The sequence below is a fragment of the Ovis aries genome, chromosome 23 (assembly GCF_016772045.2).
Source record: "Ovis aries strain OAR_USU_Benz2616 breed Rambouillet chromosome 23, ARS-UI_Ramb_v3.0, whole genome shotgun sequence".
Lineage (NCBI taxonomy): Eukaryota > Metazoa > Chordata > Mammalia > Artiodactyla > Bovidae > Ovis > Ovis aries.
Window position 1 is genome coordinate 20,486,208 of NC_056076.1, and position 12,015 is coordinate 20,498,222.

At 36.5% G+C, this 12,015-nt stretch overlaps 1 protein-coding gene across 9 annotated transcripts in view; it reads right to left on the reverse strand.

Moving 5' to 3' along the window:
- Positions 1-12,015, reverse strand: part of KIAA1328 (KIAA1328 ortholog) — a 429,714-nt gene that overhangs the window by 308,530 nt on the left and 109,169 nt on the right. The window lies entirely within an intron of this gene.

Here is a 12,015-nt window from a genome sequence, read left to right on the forward strand (position 1 = left end):
TGTAGGGACTTCTCTGGTGGTTCAGATGGTAAAGCATTTGCCTACAATACGGGAGACCCGGGTTCAATACCTGGGTCAGGAAGATCTCCTGGAGAAGGAAATGGCAACCCACTCCAGTATTCTTGCCTGGAAAATCCCATGGACGGTGGAACCAGGTAGGCTACAGTCCATAGGGTCGCAAAGAGTTGGACACGACTGAGCAACTTCACTTTCACATCAGAGTGTAAGTTCCAGTAGATGCTCAGCAAAATGGCTAGATTTTGAAGAAACAGTCTTAGCTGCTAAGTTAGACAACAGAATTAAGGATGACAATAGCAGCTGGTAACTGAGGAGGAATATTCTAGGAAGGAGAAAGGAAGTATACAAATTCTATGTATTAAACTATGCTTAAATCTCTGGGCTGACAGCTAAACTACACATACAGTATCCAAGCAGCCTAGTGAGGACTAGACAAACTGAGCAAAGATTTCACCTACTGTCTAATGTGAAAAAGAGAGTTTGGAGTCTGAATTTAGGCAAAACAAAACAAAATTCAAAACTCTTTAGAGGAATACAACAGAATACAACATGTCCACATTTATCATTCACAATATGAAGAAGATAACCCAAAATTACATTAAAATGTGGCCAATAAAGGCAATCACTGCCTATCTGACCCTAAAATGATTCAGACATTACAGCTACCTGACATGGATTTTAAGTAGCTGTTATGACTATTTTGTAATGAATAAACAGATGAGGAAATCTGCACAAAGGAGGAGAAAATTAAAAAATTACAAAACAGATGTATTATAATTGAAAATTTCAGTATCTGAAATGAAAATTTCATTGAATGGGCTTTAAAAAACAAATTAGAAATGTCAGAAGAATGAATCAGTGAGCTTCAAGACATATTCAGTTCAGCTCAGATCAGTCGCTCATTCGTGTCCGACTCTTTGCAACCTCATGAATCACAGCACACCAGGCCTCCCTGTCCAACACCAAATCCTGGAGTTCACCCAAACTCATGTCCATCGAGTCAGTGATGCCATCCAGCCATCTCATCCTCTGTTATCCCCTTCTCCTCCTGCCCCCAATCCCTCCCGGCATCAGAGTCTTTTCCAATGAGTCAACTCTTTGCACGAGGTGGCCAAAGTGCTGGAGTTTCAGCTTTAGCATCATTCCTTCCAAAGAAATCCCAGGGCTGATCTCCTTCAGAATGGACTGGTTGGATCTCCTTGCAGTCCAAGGGACTCTCAAGAGTCTTCTCCAACACCACAGTTCAAAAGCAGCAATTCTTCGGTGCTCAGCTTTCTTCACAGTCCAACTCTCACATTCATACATGACCACTGGAAAAACCATAGCCTTGACTAGACAGACCTTTGTTGGCAAGGTAATGTCTCTGCTTTTAATATGCTATCTAGGTTGGTCATAACTTTCCTTCCAAGGAGTAAGCGTCTTTTAATTTTATGGCTGCAGTCACCATCTGCAGTGATTTTGGAGCCCAAAAATAAAGTCTGATACTGTTTCCACTGTTTCCCATTTATTTCCCATGAAGTGATAGGACCAGATGCCATGATCTTCGTTTTCTGAATGTTGAGCTTTAAGCCAACTTTTTCACTCTCCTCTTTCACTTTCATCAAGAGGCTTTTTAGTTCCTCTTCACTTTCTGCCATAAGGGTGGTGTCATCTGCGTATCTGAGGTTATTGATATTTCTCCCAGCAATCTTGATTCCAGCTTGTGCTTCTTCCAGCCCAGTGTTTCTCATGATGTACTCTGCATAGAAGTTAAATAAGCAGGGGGACAATATACAGCCTTGACATACTCCTTTTCCTATTTGGAACCAGTCTGTTGCTCCATGTCCAGTTCTAACTGTTGCTTCCTGACCTGCATATGGGTTTCTTAAGAGACATATTAATAACTATTAAATACAACCCATCTTAGTATTCTTGCCTGGAGAATTCCATGAACAGAGGAGCCTGGTGGGCTACAGTTCATGTGGTCACAAAGAGTCAGACACAACTGAGTGACTAACACACACACATTCATCTAAAACACAGAAAGAAAGATTCAGTGGGCTATGAAACACTATTAGGAGATACACAAACAAGTAAACCGAAGTCCCAGGATAAGAAAAGTGAGAGAAAACATTTTTGAAAAAATAATGGCTGAAAATTTGTCCAATAATTGAAAAATATAAATATAAATATAAAAATACAAATGAGGTTTAAGAAACTCAGTGAACTCCATGTAGGAAGGCAAATCACACCTAGACACAGCAGAGTAAAACTACTTTGAAAATAGAGAAAGGAAAAGAAAATTTACATGCAAGTAAAAAATGATACGAATCATAACTTACTTCTTATCAGAAACAATATAAGTCAAAAGAAAATAGAATAACACCTTTAAAGAACTGAAATAAGAGAGTAATGTAATATGAACTATGTATGCTGAGGAATGCAACAACACAGATAAAAAGGAAACTCCTTAAAAATACATCTGATGAAAACTAAAATAAGATAGATTAAAAAATATAAATAGCTTTTAATATATCAAGGGAATTAAATTTTTTTTATTAATTTCAATAAAGACAACTTCAGGCTAGAAAGCTTCACCGGTGAATTCCATCAATGATGGAAGGAATAAATAAAATCAATCTTACACAAACTTTCTGGGGAAACAGAGGATGAAGAATATTTCCCTACCCACTGTATTAGATTTCTATAACCACAACATCAAAACTTTAAAAATTATTAAAAAAATTATAGAACAATATGCTCCATACAATAAAAATCCTAGGTATCTTTAGTCCAGTAATCTTTAAAAAGATACTACATCATGATCAGCTAAGAATTGTTCCAGAAATACATTTCAAACTTATATTTAAAAAACAATCAATGAAATTCACCATATTAACTGAGGAAAAGGCAAATACTATATGATACTAATACTATATGATACAATCTAGTAAATGCAAAATAAGCCTCCAGTATAGTTTGATATCCATTTACAACAAAAAATATTTAGAAAACGAGAACTAGAAGTTACTCAACCTGATAAGAAATCTATGCAAAGCTCATAGCTAACACGAGAGTATATACTGAATATTATGAAAGACTGAATGTTCTCACTAATACCAGGATAAAAGGAAGAATGTCTGTTCTATTCAATACTTCCTGCTTCCATTTGTAAACCATAGACTATTTAGGTAGACCATGTCAAGAAATCAACAAATAAACCTATTAGTACCATTAAATCAACAGAAGAAGGTCTCAGTATACAAAATCAATAGACAAATATCAATTATGTTGTTCTTTGCTAATGGCAAACTGGGAAACAAATTTTTTTTTAAAAAGTCCATGTATCACAGGATCAAGAAACAAAGTACTCAGGAATACATTTGGCATAAAGCATGCAATACCTTTACACTGAGAGCTTTAAAACACTGGTGAGAAAAATAAAAGAATAAATAAATGAAGAGATGTTAACATTTTCAGAGATGGAAGACAATATTAAAATGTCAATTTTCTGCAAACTAATTTAGGGATTCAAGTCTCCGAGTCATAATCCCTGCAATGTTTTCTTTTTTAAATAAAATATGTTAGGCTGATTCTGAGATTTATATAGAAATGGAAAGACCTAGAATAACCAAAACAATCTCGATAAAAAAAACTAAATGAAGGATTTGTATTACTTTGTTTAGACATTTACTATAAAGCTATAGTACTCAATATAGTGTTGTACCAGCATAAAAATAAAAAATACATCACAGAGAGTCCAGAAATAAATATTTATCATCAGCAAAGATGACACAGCAACAATGGGTAAAGAGAAATTAGTCCATAAATGGAGTTGAAACAACAGTATAGCTATACAAAAAGAAACCTACCACAATCCCTACCTCAGAGCATATATATAATTTTAAATCAAGATAATTTCTTAGCCTAAACATAAAAGCCAAAGCTGTACAACTTTTACAGGAACATGCAGCAGAATACTTCTATGACTAACAGGTAGGTAAAGACGTCTCACACGGATCCTAGATTGTATCAGTAGCAAGTATGCCTGACTCTATATGTGTTACAGGGTCCATAAAACAGAAACAGAGCTTACCTAATATATTGTTATAAAGTATTTTAACAGAATGTATACTCATATATTTAAGCATTTCACATAAAAAGTTCAGAGCTCCCTATTTAAAGTTGCTTGAAGTGAAGTGAAGTCGCTCAGTCATGTCCTACTCTTTGCGACCCCATGGACTGTAGCCTACCAGGCTCCTCCCTCCATGGGATTCTCCAGGCAAGAGTACTGCAGTGGGTTGCCATTTTCCTTCTCCAGGGGATCTTTCTGACCCAGGGATCAAACCCAGGTCTCCTGCATTCCAGGCGAATGCTTTAACCTCTAAGCCACCAGGGAAGCCCCCCAAAAGTTAAAGTTGCTTACTTTTCCTTTTTTGTCCTTTCCTACAATGAAATGACTGAGTAATTCCATGCTATCTGAAGACCTAGTTATCTAAACTAACAACTATGGCAGGAAAGGACTCCTCTAGTAACTACTCACTGTTACAGCAGAACTCCATGTCCTTGAACTGTCATAGATCAGCACTGCTTTGAGATTTGTACATAACAATGGTGTGTTCTTTTTATTGTTGAATAATAATTCCACCAAACGGTTTGCAAATTCACTGACTCTTTGAAATGTATTTAAGTTGTTTCCAGTTTTTGACAGTTATGAATAGTGCTGCTCTATTCATTTGAACTGTGGTCTTGGAGAAGACTCTGAAGAGTCCCTTGAACTTCAAGGAGATCAAACGAGTCAACCCTAAAGGAAATCAACCTTGAAGATCCTGTGGAAGGACTGATCCTGAAGTTGAAGCCCCAGTACTTTGGCCATCTGATCCGAAGAGCTGACACATTGGAAAAGACCCTGATGCTGGGAAAGATTGAAGGCAGGAGGAGAAGCGGACAACAGAGGATGAGACGGTTGATGGCATCATCAACCTGATGGACAAGAGTTTGTGCAGACTCTGAGAGATGGTAAGGACAGGGAAGCCTGGCGAGCTGCAGTCCATGGAGTTGCAAACAGTCAGACAGACTGAGTGACAGAACAACAACAATTCATTTACATATGAGATTTTATGCTATAAATTTCATTTCTCTAGGAATGTCTAAAAATAGGATCGCTGAGACATACATAAAATTATGTGTAACTTTATAAAAAACTGCCAAATGTTTTCTAAACTGGCTATACCATTTGCATAACCACCAGCAATGTTTGAGAATTCCAGTTCCTCTGCATCACTGAGAGCACTGACTTGTCAGTATTTTTAAATTTTACCCATTCAAGTAGGTGTGAAATAGTACTCACTGTGGTTTTAGTTTGCATCTCCCTAGTGAGCAAAAACGCTGAACATCTTTTCATGTGTCTGTTTGCCACTTGCACGCTATCTTTGGTGATGTGTCTGACATGGTGTTCAAGACATGCTGCCCTCAAAATTGGCACCCTGACATACTGACTGTTTCAAGCTGAAGGAATCTGAGATACGAAATGCAGAGGAACAACTTTTTGACTTTCCTCTGAAGCAGGTCACCTTGTGTGAAAAGTGCCTTTCGTATAGCTAGAGGGAGGGAGAAGGCGCATCCTATCTCCAGAGACTAGGGACCGCAGAACAGTCTGAGCAGAGGCCTGCTCGCTCTCCCCTAGTTTGCTGAACTTGGTACAACTCTGCTCCATCACATCTTTCCAAGACTTCCCGCTCTTCACCAAACCAAGAAGAAAAACACTCAAGTCATTTCTGCAGGTCTTCATTTCTTTAGGAAGGCACCTACATTGTATAAAACTAATGCTAAATAAATCCATATGCTTTTCTCTTGTTAATCTGGCTTTAGTTACAGTGGTACCAGTTGAGAATTCAAAATGATAGAGGAAAAAGATACTTCAGTTCAAATCTTTGCCCTTTAAAAAAGTAGGTTATTTTCTTATTGTTATGTTTTGATATGACTTTATATAGTCTGAATACTAGATCCCCCTTCGCTGGATATGTGACTTTCAAATGTTTTTCCCAGTCTATTGTATTTTTTTAAATTCTCTTTATTAGTGTTTTGCACAGATAATTTTTTCATGAAGTTTAATTAATCATGTATTGTTTTATGGATGATTTTGCTGTCATATCAAAGAATTCTTTCCCTAACTAAGGTCACTAATGCACCTCTGTCAAAAATCACTGGCCATACTGTGTGGGTCTAGTTTTATTCTGATCTATTGATCTATGGATCTGACCTTTTGCCACTAATGTACTAGATTACTCTAGCTAAACTGGGTAATGGAAGTCCTCTTTTAACAAATTGTTTTAGATATTCCAGCTCCTTTAGCTATCCACATAAAATATTAGAATTTCCCTGTCTCTGTATCTACAAAGAATTTTGCTGGGATTTTGATAGGAATCTATAATTCCAGGATATTTAACATCTTCACTATGCTGAATCTTTCACTCCATTAATATGGTTGGTCAATCCATTTATTTAGGTTTTCTTCTGATTTCTTGTGTCATATTTTGTAGTTGGTAGCATATAGATCCTGCATATACTCAATACCTGTTTCATTTGTAGAGAAGATTATAAATAATGTTATTTTAAAATTTTCAGTTTCCAATTGTTCATTGTGATAGACATTTTGTATCCTGTAACATTTTAAACTCACTTAATAGTTCCAGGATTTTTTTTTAAGTTTTTGTGAGATTTTTATGAAGATAAAGTTTAAGCTAGCACCTAATCTTCGCTTGCACAATTATGTCCAGGATATTTTGTTGTCTCATCAAAATGCCTTTCCTTATGGAACACACACTTATAGCATTGGCACACAAAGAGACGAACTCAACTGAGCAGTCTTTGTTTCTTATATTTCTTTTTTTTGTATTATATACATTTGTTTTATACTCTAAAGATACTATGGCATGAAAATGAAAAGCTCAACTGACTCTACAGGATCAACTAAATAATTTGTTATCATGAGACAACCTTCCCGTACATTTTCAGGGAAAATTTATACTACTCAGCTGGTGTAAGATGAAACTCCAGATTACAGAGAGCACCAAAAAGAGAGCTGAAAACAAACCCAAATCTATATTGGAAAAAACTAACTTAAACCTCAAAGAATTCCCCAAAATAAAACTACAAAGCAAGTAATTTATAGCTCCAAATTCAGTAACAGCAACAAACACCGTGAGTTGAGAATCAGCAAAACAACAGACAGCAGATACAGACTTATAAAGGCTTTACACTTTGAAATAATTTCTCATGGAATGTGAGATAAAACATATTTAACATGCCTAATGAAAAAAAAAGATGAAAATATAAAGGAGAGGAGAGAAAACACAGAGGAGAAATAAAGAGGAGAGAAAACAATTATACCTGAAAAGACTTGAGGCTCTAATAACACTTTTTAGCTGCAAAAATACAATGACTGAAATTTAAATTTTCAATTAATGTATTTAACACAGTAACTTAGACAGAAATAAAGAGGGAAACAGATTTTAAGAGTAATCCGAAAAAGCTAGAATGCTGCATAGAGAAACAATAAAATAATATGAAGAGAGATAAAAGGATAGGAAGGATGGAATGAAGTGATCTAAAATAAATCTACTAGGTTTCTTAAAGGCAAAGAATCAAAGAAAGGAGCAACAGCAATACCTAGAGAAATAATGAATTTCTGCTAGCAAATTTTTGCTAGCAAAAATTTGTTTGCTGGCAAGGAAAAGAAAAGCTATAAATTTAAGATAACAAATGAATCTTAAGCAGAATAAATAGAAATTCACACCTAGAGTTATCACAAAGATGTCACAGAAAAAAACAGATAAAGAAAGAACTGAGAATTATGCAAAAAAGACAACTCTATGAGAACAAAATGGAAAACAGAAGACAGTGGAGTGATATGTTCAATGAGCTGAGAAAATGTAACTGTCAATTAGTATTTTGAGAATGAAGATAAAGTAAGAACATTTGAAGACAAAACTGTGAATAAACACCAGGAAATCCAAACAGAAAGAAACAATGAACACCTACTCTAAACAGAAGGGAGGTGATGTAAGGTTGAGTCTCAGACGGAAGAAATAATTTGTGGGATGTTATTAAGCTGCAACTCAAAGAAGCTTTTAAAAAACCCTATAACCCTAAAACCCTATATGTAACAATGACAACATATAAACAGGAGAGCAATTAGTAGAAGTAATGCATTCTATCAGTGAAAAAATAGGATATTAGCTTCAAATTTTTGATAAGTTAAATATATATGTGAAAATTTGTAGAGGAATGAGTAAAAAATAAATATGTACTTAGAAACAGACTGTACAACTATTTTCATGCAAAAATATTTATAAGTACACACAATTTTGCATATATAAGTAACTAATAAAATATTTTAAAATAAGGCAAAAACATCTCCTAATAGTGTGAGTTTTCTGTTGTTCAGAGGCTCAGTCGTGTCTGACTCCCTGTGACCCATGGACTGCAGCATGTCAGGCTTTCCTGTCCTCCACTGTGTCCCAGAGTCTGCTCAAACTCATGTCCACTGAGTCAGGGATGCCATCCAACCATCTCATCCTCTGTCGTCCCCTTCTCCTTCTGCCCTCAATCTTTTCCAGCATCAGAGTCTTTTCTAATGAGTTGGCTCTTCACATCAGGTGGCCAAAGTACTGGACCTTCAGTCAGCATCAGCCCTCCCAATCCTGAATATTCAGGATTTATTTCATTTACAATTGACTGCTTTGATCTCCTTGTTGTCCAAGGGATTCTCAAGAGTCTTCTCCAGCACCACAGTTTGCAAGCATCGATTCTTTGGCACTCAGCCTTCTTTATGGTCTAACTCTCACATCTGCACATGACTACTGGAAAAACCATAGCTTTGACTAGACAGACCTTTGTCAGCAAAGTGATGTCTCTGCTTTTTAATACACTGTCTAGGTTTGTCATAGCTTTTCTTCCAAGGAGAAAGTGTCTTTTAATTTCATGACTGCAATCACCATTCGCAGTGATTTTGGAGCCCAAGAAAGTAGTCTGCCACTGTTTCCATTGTTTCCCCATCTATTTGCCGTGAAGTGATGGGATCGGATGCCACAATTTTTGTTTTTTGAATGTTGAGTTTTAAACCAGCTTTTTCAATCTCCTCTTTCACCCTTCAAGAGGTTCTTGAGTTCCTCTGCACTTTCTGCCATTAGGGTGGTGTCTGCATATCTGACATTACTGATATTTCTCCCAGGATTCTAGATTCCAGCTTGTGCTTCATCCAGCCCAGCATTTTGCATGATATACTTTCAGTATAAGTTAAAAAGCAGGGTAACAATACAGACCCTTGACATACTCCCTTCCCAATTTTGAACCAGTTCATTGTTCCATGTCTGATTCTAACTGCTGCTTCCTGACCTACACACAGGTTTCTCAGGAGGCAGGTAGAGTGGTCTGGTATTCCCATCTCTTTCAGAATTTTCTAGTTTGTTGTGATTCACACAAAGGCTGTAGCATAGTCAATAACGAAGAAGTAGTTGTGTTTTTGGAATTCTCTTGCTTTTTCTATGACCCAACAATTTGATATCTGGTTGGTCTGCCTTTCCTAAATCGAGCTTGTACATCTGGGAGTTCTTGGTTCACGTATCATTGAAGCCTAGCTTGAAGAGTTTTGACTATTACCTGGCTAGCATATGAAATGAGTGCAGTTTTGAGGTAATTTGAACATTCTTTGGCATTGACCTTCTTTGGAATTGGAATGAGGACTGACCTTTTTTAGTCCTGTGGCCACTACTCAATTTTCCAAGTTTTCTGGCATATTGAGTGCAGTTTTTTAACAGCACATCTTTAGGATTTGAAATAGCTCAACTGGAATTCCATCACCTCCACTAGCTTTGTTCATAGCCATGCTTCCTAAGGCCCACTTGACTTCATACTCCAGGATATCTGGCTCAAGGTGAGTGACCAAAACACTTTGGTTAGCTGGGTCAGACCTTTTTTTGTAATAATGTGAGTCAGGGAGGATTAATTCTTTTTAGCAGGGGAGAGACTTAGCTTGATACAGAATAAACACTGTTGTAGAATATAAAATAGACGATAACATGAATAAATAAAAAGAAAGAAAATGAGTTAACTAAAGAGAAGACTTATTTCAGGATAAGATGGCTATATAACATGGAGTCAGTTAATACAAAGACAAATTGACAGAGCAGACGACAGAGGATGAGATGGCTGGATGGCATCACTGACTCGATGGACATGAGTTTGAGCGAACCCGGGAGTTGGTGATGGACAGGGAGGCCTGGCGTGCTGCAATTCATGGGGTCGCAAAGAGTGGGACACGACTGAGTGACTGAACTGAACTGAAACAAAAATAAGTCAATAAAGTATTTGAAACCATGTAAAACTGACTTTTAGGCACTTAGCTGCCCATATGGCAAAGACAGCCACTGAAACATTAATCTTTGTAGTAACTCTGGAAATTAGAGGAGCCTACTTATGCATAATTTTTTTTGAATCATGGAAAATAAAATATGTATATATACATATAATTACAACTGACCAGAACACCTTATTTCACTACAATACATAAACTATGTTACCTTTTAGATTTCTCATCTCAAAACCAACTGCTTCTTTAGTATTAAAAGTGTCTCTGGTAAATTGGATTCAGCAAGCGTCGGATCCAAACCCAGCTGGAATACTAATTGACTGATCTCAGGCAAATTACATAACTTCTGTGAGTTTCACTTTTCTGAGTTGTAAAAATAATATAATAAGGAGTCACTATTCTTGTCCATATATCCATTATTCATTCTTATCACTACAGGTAATCTTGATACCTGGCTACTTTCTTTTACTTCTCAGTCACATCATAGAAATGATTAAATATATTAGATATTATCAGCCTGGTAGGAAAAAAGGCTAAGAATAGTTATATACAGTGTTTACAATCATAAAAATGACAAATTGCTTCCCAACTCTATGCACAAGAAACTAAGAAACTGTTCTTAAAGTTTGTAGCACTAACAAATGCTTATAGAAAATAATAATTGATAACATGCAACCTTATTGCACTCTTTAAAAATTGTTACAACTACTCTCCCTCAAATCACTGTGGTGAACATTTACTAACAAGTAATAACTTAATATTTCAAAGTAGGATTAAAGGCTGAAAATGTACTAGCTGCTGAAAAGATATTAAGTACTAAACGTATATTTCATTGTTGGTAAAACAACGGTGAAAGTAAAGGAAAGGAAAGTGAAGTCACTCAGTCGTGTCCAACTCTTTGCGACCCTGTGGACTGTAGCCCACCAGGCTCCTCCGTCCATGGGATTCTCCAGGCAAGAATACTGGAGTGGGTTGCCATTTCCTTCTCCAGGGGATCTTCTGGACCCAGGGATCGAACCCAGGTCTCCTGCATTGCAGGCAGAGGCTTCAACCTCTGAGCCACAAGGGCAGTGCTAAAGGAAACAAAAAGCACCAGAAAAGAAAACAACAAAAACTTGCCAGATGTTTATAAAATCAGACTGACTAATGAGAGGCTTTAGAATATTTGGTGCTATTTTTGGATTACCTCATAAAATTTTGGAAAATAATATTTGATGAAGCTTAGATAAATTAAAACAAATTTGAAACAAAGTATGAAAATTAAGTTTTTCAGGTTTTCCCTGGGAGTCCAATGGTTGAGACTGCGCTTCCAGTGAGGGGAAGCAGGCTCATTCCCTGGTTGGGAAAGTAGGGTCCCACATACCATGTAGAGAGGCCAAGATTAAAAGCGAGTCTTTCAATGAGAATTCATTCTACTGAGTACAGCACCAGATAAGGCAAAGAGGAAGCTAAAGTAAGGCACATGAAAACAACAGTTTAAACTTAAGAGCCTAACATGTAGTTAAATAAATCATGTGCACCCTAAGTAACTTACACAAACATTTTAAATTCAGATAAAGCAAATTCATGCTTAAATGTCATAGGAAAGTAGAACTGTACCCTTTAATTTGGACTAGAAGTATAGATGGGCAGAGATGAAGTTATTT